At 52.0% G+C, this 11,986-nt stretch overlaps 1 protein-coding gene across 1 annotated transcript in view; it reads left to right on the top strand.

Annotated features, from left to right (window-relative positions):
* The window catches only part of SLC8B1 (solute carrier family 8 member B1), a 35,647-nt gene that overhangs the window by 7,424 nt on the left and 16,237 nt on the right, over nt 1-11,986 (top strand). The window contains exon 2 of the mRNA XM_036013897.1: nt 10,374-10,996. The gene's annotated coding sequence lies outside the window, so the exon portion shown is untranslated. The remainder of the gene's footprint in view (nt 1-10,373; nt 10,997-11,986) is intronic.

The following is an 11,986-nucleotide window of genomic DNA, read 5'->3' as shown; positions in this document are numbered from 1 at the left end:
CTTGAGCCAAGCTCTTCCGGGTGGGCGGGGCCCGGAGTGGGACGTAGAGGGACAGGGGCCCATCTTAAAGAGCCCGGCACCCGTTCCCCTTCGAAAAACCTGCCTAGCACACTTCCACCAATTATTTTTCAAAATTTCAAACACCGAGCAAAGTAGCAAGGAGGAGAATAAATACCCATGTTTGCCATCAGTTGCTAATATTTTGTTACACTTAATCAATTTCTTTTTATATATATACTTTTGCTCAACCATTTGAGAGTTCATTGAAGGCATCGTGACCTGTCAACCCTAAATCCAGCAGATAGATGTACGGTATCTCATAAGAGAAGAGACATCACCTTAATTAACCACAGTATACCATTGTAACTGTCAGGAAATTTACCATTCATTTAATACTATCATCTAATACAGGGTTTTATTCAAAGTTTTCCAGTTGTCTCAAAAATGTTCTCTCTTTCTTTTCATTTCTTTTGGTCCAGGATCCACTCCTCACACAATACACAAGAATAAACTTCTGAATGATGAGAATCTAAACATAAAAATCAAACTGCAGTACCAGAAGAAAATATGGGTGAACTCCTCCATAACTCATGTGTGGGGAAAGGCTTTCTAATTATGACTTAAAATGCAGATGCAATAAAAAATTAATACATTTGACAACATAAAATTTTCTTTAATGTCTCTATGTCCAAAGCACCATAAGCAAAGTCAAAAGACAACTGACAAATGAGGAGAAATTATTTACACCATATACAGAAAGGGCTAGTATTACTAGTCTATGAAGAAGTCTTTAAATCTGAGGTGGGGGTTGAAAACCAAATAGAAAAATGGGCAAAAAGCATAAACAGACAGCTCGTGAAAAAAGAAGTAAAACTCTGAAACTTATGGAAAATGATTGCTTCATTCACTATAAGAGAAATGCAAATTACAGCCCCCTGAGGGTAAAAGTTCATAATAAAAATATACACTGAAAACAAATGAGTTCATATAAAACTGGTGAGATCCGAATGAGGTCTGTAATTTAGTTAAAAGTTATAACTAACTGTGTACGGTGCCAGGTGGTTACTGGAAATACCATGGGAACACTATGTAAAGTATATGATTATCTAACCACTAAGCTGTACACCCAAAACCAATACAAATAATATTTGAAGTAAACTGTAATTTAAAAATAAAAATAAAACATTTATAGTATGTTTGATTCTTCCACCCATTAAATTTTATTGGGTATACAGTAAAAATTAAAACAGAATAATTTAAAGCCCTGGCTGGTGTGGCTCAGTGGGTTGGGCACCAGCCTGCAAACCAAAAGGTCCCGCCTTCAATTCCCAGTCAGGGCACAGGCCTGGGTTGCAGACCAGGTCCCCAGTTGGAGGTGTGCGAGAGGCAACCGAGTGTCGTTTTTCTCGCACATCGATGCTCCTCTACCTCTCTTCTCCCTCTCTAAAAAATAAATAAAATCTTTAAAATAATAACAATAATATTTTTTAATGTTAAGTATTGTATTGATGTCAATTTCCTGGTTTTGATCATTGTACTCTGGTTATATAGAATATTGTCATTGGGAGAAACTGGGAAATGGCTACAAGGAAATTGTACTGCCTTCAAAAAGAGTGTTTAAGGAAACCACACCGAAATATCACTTCTCACTTCTCACATTAGAAAAAAATTACAAGCTTGCGCATATACTCTCCGGTGAGCGCAGGGAAGCGGTGCGCATGCGTCACAGGTCGTGCGGATTGGAGCGGAAATGAATAACGTCTAAGAAAACTGCGCATGATTTTACTTTCTTTTTAAAATTTTTTTTTTATATTTAGAGAGAGGGGAGGGAGCAAGAGAGGGAGAGAAACATCCATCAGTTGCCTCTTGTAAGCCCCCAACCTGGAGCCTGGCCCGCAACCCAGGCATGTGCCCTGAACGAGAATTGAACCAGCCACCGACCCACACCAGTCAGGGCTGATTTTACTTGCCGACTGTGCAATCCCACTTTTAAATATTTATGCACAAAATTACCTACTGCAGCATTGTTGGTAATTTTAAAATATTGGAAATGTTCTAAAGGCCATAGAGAGATCATTCATTAAATAACTGTGGAACCTCCACACGAAGCAACACTGTACAGCTGTGAAAACTGAATTAGCCCTGGCGGGTGTAGTTCAGTGGATTGAGCCCAGGCTGTGAACCAAAGAGTCTCCAGGTCGATTCCCAGTCAGGGCACATGGATCAGGTCCCCAGTAGGGGGCACTCGAGAGGTAACCACACGTTGATGTTTCTCTTCCTCTCTTTCTCCTTCCCTTCCCCTCTCTCTAAAAATAAATAAATAAAATCTTTTTTTAAAAAAACCTCCTTAAAAAACACTGAATTAAAGTGACTAAAACACAGCATTAATTGGAAAAAGCAAACCCTGCCAAAATTACATATAGATGCTATCTTTTGTGTCAGAAAGAAAGGAAAATGAAATGTACTAAAATCTTCTAACTTCTGCAAGAAAAAAAAAAAAAAACACAAGAAAGGTAAACCAGAAACTAGCAAAACTGGTTCCCCAGGAACACAGGAAAGAACAGAGTGGTGGAAGGCGAGAAAATGACACATCTCTGAGTAAGTACATCTTTCTGTAGAGTTTAGACTTTTGCAAATATGTTAATATGTTGCATTATAAAAAAACCCCTCAAATCAACAGGATGGGGAAGATCCATAACAATGAATGCGAACAGAAATAAATAAACCTGACTGATTTTAAATAAATAATATAACCCACACTGAACGAGTCTTCAACTCTAGGTCACCGGTTTGTTCTTTCCAAGTGCTGTGGGTGCAGCAATGCTGAAACGATCCTCTGTGTATTGGGTGTAGGTGCTGAGCATATAAATAAATAGAATGTGGATTTGGGGCTCAGGTTCATCTCTAGAGGATAAGAGCCTCAGAAGGCTGTTGTGACCTTGGGCTGGACATGAAGGCATCCGTATGAGCTCGTGGTTTTTCATATCTGTAGGTAGGAATCTGGGAGCATATTGATATACATGTTATGTTCCAGCTCTGTCCACGGAAGAGGGCCCAGGAACAGTGACCCCTCGGTGACCATGAGCACGGCTGACACCCAGATCCTGATTCCCACTAAAGGGAGCCCGAGCTCCCGGAGGCAATGGCTGACTCTAGCTGGGCCACGCAAGACCAGCCTGGCACGGCTCGCTGAGCCCCAAAGCTAGGAGATACTCCAGGAACAATGGAGACATGTCAAAAGGGCCAGGAGCTGGCTCGAAGAGGCCCCCACTAGGACCAGGTGAGCACACAGAAATAATAAGAGTAACCCACTTAGAAACGCTGAATGAAATAAAAACCCACGAGCCATCCTGAGAATGCTGGCACCTTGACCTTGGCCTTCCAGCCCCCAAAAGCTGTGAGAAAGAAATACCTGTTGTTGAAGGCCCCTGGTCTGTTATATTTTGATGCGGCAGCCCGCGCTGACTAATAACTAACCCATGGCCATGTTATAGGGTAATTCTTTATTTAGCATTTTTAGGAACTGCCAAACTCTTTATCAAAACAGCTGCCCACTTCACATCCTCGCCGTTGAGTAAGGGTTCCATTTCCTCCACATCCTCATCAACATTTGTTATTACATTTTACGCCATGGCCATCCTCCTGGGTGTGGAGGAGTATCTCCTGGGAGATACAGGAAAAGACAGGACATGCCTGTCTTTTAATGGATTATTTGCCTACTCCTTATTGAGTTGTAGGAGGGACAGGGCGACTCAAGAGTTAAAGATTTCAGCTTCAGTCAGGGTTCAGAGGCTTAAGTGATTAATGCTGTGCAGAGCTGTGCTCCAGGCACTGGAATGCAGGACCCACCTGACTCCAGGAGGTGAATGAGCAACTCAGCCTCGGCGCCCCAGGGAGCCTGCAAGCCGCAACAACAGAGATGGTATCTTAGCCATTGTGTGTGTAGGGTGTGGGGGGGGGGGGGCATGTCCCTGAAGCAGATAAAGAGTTGTCGATCAGCAGACAGAGAAGTACTGGGAAAATCACCAGCTGGACTGCAACTCTTATCTGATTAACCTTTTCCCAAACCCCTCCCCTCCCCTTTCCTTCTTGCTATAAAAAGGTCAGCTTGGGATGAGGCGCTAATATGGTTTTTGAGGGTCTGTAACCAGCCGTCTCCTCAGGTCACCCGCATCTGAATAAAGCGCCTGTAAGGATTCAGTCCTTGTCTCTACTTATTGGTTCTGGTAGTGACAGGCAGCACGAACACTGACTTTTCCAGTTTCAGGAGTTTTGTTTTGTTTTTTGGGGGGCATATGTTTTTTACATATGCTACATACGAGCCCCTTATGAGATCCACAACTGGCAAAACATTTCTCCACAGAGGAATGTGGAGCTCAGTAGGCTGTTATGGGACTCAGCGTTGTGACCGGGCCCCTCTGGCAGCAGTGGGGATGGTGAGGGCAGAGGCAAGCAGGCGGTGAGGAGTGTCCGGCAGCTGCCGTGGCACTGAGACCAGGGTGGCCGCGGAGGAGGAGAGAAGCGGTCGGGCTGTGGCATCCGGCGTTCATCATTCTCAGGGGAGGACTCGCTCAGAATGGCTGTGGGGGGCAGAGACAAAGGCTCCAGAAGGACCCCAGTGTTCCTTGGCCTGAGCGCCTGAGGATGGGGTGGCGAAGGTGATGGGGACAGTTGCGGGGCGGGGGAGCAGGATGGGGTGCAATGGAGGTCCCCACAGAGTTCTAGTGAATGTGTCCACGTGTCCTCAGGATGGTCTCGAAGCGTATGAGAGCCTGTCCACACTGGCTTCGTTTCCTCCCCACACTCCCTTGTGCAGCCTCCAGCCCCAGAGCCGGTGAAACCACAGGAGCACAGGGGCTGCAGGGGCAGGAGGGCTGTCCCTTTCTCCTCGGAGGCCTGAAGAGGTAACGTAACTGATAGTCAGGGGAGGGACAAGGTCAGGGCAGGGTCTGCACCCCAGAGAGGGAAGGAGGGGTCCCGCCTTAGGGGAGCGGTCAGGTGGAGGCTGCTGCAAACGGTTAGGGCTGCTGGGGAGTCACAGAGGACAGACTGTCATCGAAGGGCCCCTGAGACAAAGCCAGGTGTACCCAGCTGGTGGCAGCGGCCAGCCAGGCAATCCCAGCACCCAGATGTCCCTCGGAAAACACCCTTTCCAGAAATGCTCATGGGAATCTTCAGACCTGCCCTCCCACCTGTTAGGATGGCTTTTTTTTTTTTTTTTAAGCCCTGGCTGGTGTGGCTCAGTGGATTGAGTGCCGGCCTTCGAACCAAAAGGTCACTGGTTTGATTCCCAGTCGGGGCACAAGTGTTGGTTGTGGGCCAGGTCCCCAGCTGGGGCCATGCAAGAGACCACCAGTTGATACATCTCTCGCATATCCATGTCTCTCTTTCTTGCTTCCTTCCCTCTCTCTAAATACTTTTTTTTTTAAGTGCTGCCCAGGATGTGGAGGAAGGGGAACCCTTGTGCACTGTTGGTGGGAATGTACATTGGTGCAGCCACTGTGGAAAACAGCATGGAGTTCCCCCAGAAAATTAAGAGCAGAACTCGCACATGACCCAGTAACCCCACCACTAGGTCTACACGCAGAGGGAAGGAAAACAGGATCTGGAAGAGACACCTGCCCTCCCTTGGCCATCACAGCGTCATTCACGATAGCCAAGGTGTAGAAACACCTAAGCGCCCGCTTGTGGGGGCGGGGGCGGAGGGGTGGGGCGCGGGGGGCTGGAGAAGGAAGGCGCGGCACAAACGCGCAACGGAGTAGTCTTCAGCCTTCAAAACGAAGGAGATGCTGCCGTCTGCACCAACACAGAGGAGCCTGGGGGACGCTACGTTAAGTGAGATCAGGCAGACCCCGACGGACAGGTGCTACATGAGCTCGCTTACACGTGGAACCTAAAAGAGTCAAACTCGAGGACACAGAGAGAGTAAATCGGTGCTTTCCAGGGGCTGGGGGCGGGGCGGACGGGGAAGTGCGGTCCGTGGGGCACAGCGGCGGTTGCGCAGAATGAGTGACGTCCGGAGACGCAATGCACCGCAGGGTCCCTCTAGGCGACCTCGGGGCATTGCACACTTGAAATTTGCTGAGAGAGTTCATCTGGAGAATCCTCGCCCCACGCCAGGGAATGAGAACCACGTGAGGAGGTGGACATGGAAGCAGTGTGAGTGTGGTCGTCGTTCCACACGGTTTCTCTGTGGACTGGAACGGGGGCTGCCCTGTCGCAGCCGGTGTTTAAGGCCCCCGCCACCGAAAGAAGCGGGCGGGGTTAAGAGACCAGGGATCCTGGGCAGAGGGCACCCAGGCCTGGCTCAGAGTGGCCCAGTCAGCACCAGGCAGGCCCCCAAGCTGTGGTAGCATGGCCCCCCTGTGCTCGGCCTTTGGCCCGCCCTATATAGGTCAGGTGACAGGTGGCCATCACTACCGCTCAGGTGGGACCAGTCATGCAGGTGAGAGCAGTCACCCAGGTGTGCTCTCTGTGACCTCTCTGTGAGCAGTTCTGTGCGGTAGACAAGACATCTGACCTTCACCTGCTGTGTGTTTTCTTGTTTAATCTGAGCATCTACCCCAAGGGATCCATGAAACCCTAAACCCATGGTACAGATGGAAAACCACAGTCCGAGAAGGGGGGCGACTCTCCCCAGCCACCCAGGACAAACTCAAGCTGGGGGCCTGGGTCTAGCTGATCCCAAACGGGTTTAACAATTCCGTTCTTGGCAACCACAACAAGGGCCACTACTGGACACTTAGGGGGTTTCCGACGGTTGCACAGTCACGAAGGTGGTTGTGGCAAAACACTGCTGTGCTTCGAGCATTGGCCAAATCTTTCATTTTGGGGGAGCGCCAGGGCCAGCACTGGAGGTGCAGAAGGCCCGTGCGTTTTCGGGGCTCTTAGAATCTACATGTAGCAATCGCCCAGTCACTTTCTAGAAGGATTAGTCCCACGGAGACTCCCCCAGCGATGCCAGTGGAAACACATTTTTTTGCAATTGCTGCTGCCCCCTGGTAATTGGCTGCTGTGGGAGGTAATGAGCATGCCATCCCTGGGGGGGGTTAAGTAAGGGTCATGTGACTATGAGCTCAGGGCCACTGGAATCAGGAGGGAACTTGCATGAGTTGCACTTCAGGCTCAGGCATCTTAAGGAACCATCTAAGTCTCTGAACCTCTTGGGCTGAGACGCAGAGTTCTGGTTCTCTCTCCTTCCCCTTCCAAGTTCCTCCTCACCCCTTACTTCTGCTCACGCTTTCCCCAGGTACCTGCACTGTTCCTGGAGCTGCCACCCACGCCAGGGGCCCCGGAACTGGGATGCTCAGTGTCAGCCCGAGCTGGCCTTATCTTGGAGGGATCTGGGATCATGGTGGTGGGGAAGCGGACTCATTCAGTGTCGCAGGGACCCAGGTGCTGATCCCATCACTGCTTCTTCCTGATGGGTGCCTTGGGGACAGTTTGCTTCTTCATCTCCCTGAACCTCAATTTCCCTCCGCTGTCAAGTGGGGACCACCCCACAGGACTGGTAGATGGGACAAGCCTGGGAAGACTCACTGTAAGTGTAAGTCTTCAATGCAAGTTATTCCTGTCGTTGGTTTGGGGTTTGTTCATCAAAGGCTGAGGACAGCCAGCCTGCGTGTGATGCTCTAGGTGGCTGGTTTCCCACCTGGCAGGAGTTGAGGGTCCTTTCTCCTCCTGCCTCCACAATGCAGCTCCCCTCTGCTCCTTGTTATACTGCCTGCACGCCTACCATCGGTCACCTCTGTGGGTCCAGGCTGGTGCAGGCTGACTTTTCTGTACACAGACACGTCAGGAGCTTGCACATTACTTTGTGACACACAGTGTCACTTCCACAACTAAGTCATAAAAGGCAAGGCAGCTTCTGCCTTGTTTCCTGGAACCCTCCCCGCATCCCCGAGCTGTGAAACCCTTCCCACATCCCCGAGCTGTCTCAGGTTCTAGCTCTGCCGTTTGAACAGTCTGGCTGCCTGAGGCCACTGTACTCTGAGAAAGTCCAGAGATCAGCTCACGCAGAGAGATTCCCATGGAGGCCCCCTGAGACCCCAAGAAGACAGAGAAATGGCCAGGTAGCCCCCTGCCACTCCCGCCCAGACACCATGGACTGCACCCGCATGACGGACCCGTGCTGGTGCTGCGCAGCTGAGCTCGTCCCGAATTCTCCCACAGAAACCATCACAGATAGTAAAATGTCCTATTGGGCCGCTACATTTTGGGGTGCTTTGTTACACAGCAATAGATAATTGATATAAGCACAAAAGTCTTCTTTCAGGGAAAGTGAGTCGACATTTTCACCCACTGAGAGCCAGACACCGGGTCAGGGTCTTTTGCTATCACTATTACACGTGATGATAGTAACGGCAGCTTCCGTTCATTCCGCTTGTGTAAGCACCAAGCAATGGGCTACGGGTTTTACAGATACGATCTCAGGCATCCTGACCACAGTCCTGTGAGTGCCCCATAGGTGCCATTAGTCGCCCCGTTTTTCAGATGAGGCTCCAAAAGATGAGATGGCTGTCCAAGGTCAAGGAGCCAGTAAATGGCAGAGCTAGGATTTGAACCTGGGTCTGAGTGACTGCGGAGGCTGCTCCTGTGATGTCAAAATGGCCTTGCTTGAATGGAAATAGGCCCTAACACTGATCACTGTCCACCAAAGCGGGGGCAAACCGGGGCTGTGTCCCAGGCCACCTGCATCTCCCCTCTCTGTGTCCAATGATTCTTTTCCTTGGGTCTTTCCAAGCTTCCCCCAATAGGCACTCATTCTGCCCCCCTCTCCTGCCCCCTCTCTGAGCCCTGGGAGACAGGGAGGTAGCCACCTGCCCGCCCAGCTGACCTCGGGTGATGAGGTCAAGTCCGCACCCTGGCGGGGCCCCTGAGTACCAGCGTCAGGGCCCCTCGGGGAGGAGGGCTTAGGCTCCACACTCAGCACTTCTGGAGCTACTTCCCCAGGCAGCAGAGGCCCCGGGGAGCAGCTGCCCTGGCAGCAGGCTCTTCTCCCCACGCACGGGGACATGGGACCAGCTGGGCCTGCACCGCGCTGCGAGGCCTCCCAGCCTGGTGGGGGCCAGGGGCAGGTAAGTCCCTACCTTGTAGGGTTCGTGGAATGATAGCAACAACGGTGCCTTCCAGCGAAGGAGGATTCACTCAGCACCCGGCTGGGGGCTGGGGTTTTATCTGGTGTTGAGTTTCATTATGCAAGGACCCCATGATATGGGCATGACTGTCACTGTTGTCCCCGTTTGACAGGGAGGGACACTGTCTCAGGCTCCGAGAGTCGCAATGTTTACCCAAGGCCCCCCAGACCCCCCGATGTTCTGAGACTCTAACAATATCACGTGGGGACCTAGGGTATGCTCTCTCTAAAGGGGAGAAACCTCCGAGGTGGAGGGGCAGGGAGGAAGGTGGAAGACTACCTGGAGGCGGTGGCATCGGAGCTGGGCAGGGACCAGGGGTGAGTTTGTCAGGTGGAGAAGGGAAGGGCTGGCCTTGGGGCAGGAGGAGCGGAGGCGGGGTGGTGAGTAAGGAGCAGGGTGTTTAGAGAATGGGGAGTATCTCCAAGGCCAGAGCCCGAGGGAATGCAGGTGGGGGTAAAGAGGAAGTCGGAAAGGGGCGCCAGGTGAAGGGCCTTAGGCCAGGCTCTCGAAGAGGCCAGTTGTGGAGACAGGTGCAGGGCTGGAGGAGCGGCCTGGGAGGAGATGGGCCTTCCAGCTTCATCACCCTGTTCCGGCCCCCAGTGCCCTCCCCAGGCCAGTGGTAGGGAAGACAGAGATGGCCAGAACTTTCCCCAGGAGTCTGGGAAACTGGGGAGAACTCTCTTGCGGCAGGACGTGCGGATCACTAATCCCCTCGTCCGGACCAGTTTGCCTTACCCTTCCCTTAAAAGGGATGCTAGGTGAGGGGAATGCTCAACCCAGTTAGGAGGTTGCTCACATGGAGGTATTTCAGGCAGGGCGGCTGGAATATTTATGGGTAAGGCGCGGCCCTCCTCGCCCGGGACCTTCTCCAATACTCCTTATCACCATCCATTACTAGAGGCGTTTTGGCGTCTTCTCGCCTCGCCGTCCCTCGGGAATAGAACCCTTTAGTTTCACCGTCTAACTTCCCCTCTCCCGCCTCCCACTGTCTTCACCCATTGGGTTTCAGCTTCGCTTCTGCTTTAGCGGCGAAAGCAGAACCGAAGGGCAGAAGGCTCAAAGGAGAGTGGCGAGTGAGACCCTCGGGACCGCCCCGGGAGCCTGTGCCTTTAAGGACAGGGGCGGGGCGAGCCCTGAGGGGCGTGTCTTTGGGCCGGGGCCGTACGAGCCCGGGACCAGCTCCCAGACTAGTCCCGGAGGCTGCAGCGGGCGGGGCTCCCGGGCGGGCGGTGCCAGTCGTCGGGCAGTGACTAGGAAGGCCGCGAGACCCGGAGAGGTCGAGGTTCGGAGGTTATGGGTCCGAGGCCCGGCACGAGGTAAGAAGAGCCTGCTGCCCCCTGGGGCGCAGCGGGAAGACCCGGCACCGGAGTTCAAGTTCTCAATGTCTGTTGGGATTGAGAAACTGAGCACCTAGATAGAAAGTGCGGCCGCAACGCAGTGGTGGCTGTCCCGATTTTCTGCGTCCGCACCTTCCTATGGGGTCTGCAGAACTTCTGAGCGTCTGAGCGCTGGGCACCGGATGGGCGCACCGGAGGCGCCCAATAAATGCCCCCTGGTGAACGAGTACAAGACCTACGCGACCATTAGGGAGGAGACGAGCCCTGATCCTCAAGTTGGGGGCACCAAAGGCGCGAGCACTTATTGAACGCTTATTGTATGCTCTCATGGGCCAACATTTGTCTCCATTTCACGGAACAATCAGAGGCTCAGAGAGGTGACGCGATCTCCCCAAGGCTGCACAGCTCTTTCAGTGGCTGGCACTGTATTGGAAACTTGGAGTTTCTGGTTGCAGGTCAGCGCTTCCAAGTAGGTGACAAGCGAAATTCTGGACACCCAATAAAAGAGGTGAGAGTCAACAGGTGAGGAAAAAGTGCCAGGACCAGCCGCCTCTGCCCACTCCTCTCCCCTTCTGTTCCTCGGGGCCTCTGCCCGCTCCTGCCAGGACGTTGAGAAACAACCGCCAGTGCAGTCCTTGCAAAAAAAAAAAAAAAGCAAACGTTTTCTGGGCTGTGTTTTTCTTGTTGGCAAAAATAAAACATGCTCATCTGCAACGTGTGGAAGAGCCAAAAGGAAGGCAGTGTGCCAAAGATTTTTCTTTTTAGTTTAATTTCTCTGGAAGGCAATGAAGTCGTTTTGGTCCTGGTGGTAGTGGGGTGGGGAGGGGGGCGGGGTGGCAGCGTCCAGCCGGAATCTGCTAACGGGCTGTGCGGGCTGTGCGACTGAGCAATTCACTTCCCTCTGAGCTTCGATTTCCCTGTCTAAGGCCCTGTTGACTTTTGCAAGCCCCCTCGCTGTGTGACCTCCCCCCGATTATGGAACTCCTCGGAGCCCAGCCCCCTCCTCTGAAGAGGGGTGGGGACAGTCATCCCTCCGGAGTCGTTCTGAGAACCAGCTGAGGGAGGCAAGGCGCCGTGGCAGAGAGTGAGGAACCGGCCTGGCCCTTTGCCCCAGGTTGCTCATCTGTAAAAGGGGGGAGTAATAGCCTTGCCCCTCCTCCCCCAGGCCACGTGTGCGGATTGGACGAGATCGTTACAGTTAAGAGCTTGACTCATTGTACAATGTAGAACAGCAGGATTGCTTGGTAGCCTCACACTGGTGGCCAAGTCCACTCCCAAAAGTGTGTGTGTGTGTGTGTGTTCTGAGGACTTGCAGCGTTCCCCCCCACTGCCCTCTTCCTGTGTTTATCTCACCCAGCAGGGCCCCTGGGGCCTCAATCTGGACTCTCAATCTCAGAATCGTCCCCTCCAGCCTCCATATTCTGGTTTCAGGCTACAGGGGAGGGTCCTAGGTTTCCATGGAGACTTACTGGGGCACAGGAAGAAGGATATATCTAATCTGTTTACTGAAGG

Source organism: Phyllostomus discolor, chromosome 13 (assembly GCF_004126475.2).
Source record: "Phyllostomus discolor isolate MPI-MPIP mPhyDis1 chromosome 13, mPhyDis1.pri.v3, whole genome shotgun sequence".
NCBI lineage: Eukaryota > Metazoa > Chordata > Mammalia > Chiroptera > Phyllostomidae > Phyllostomus > Phyllostomus discolor.
This window is presented reverse-complemented; position numbering and strand designations above follow the sequence as displayed.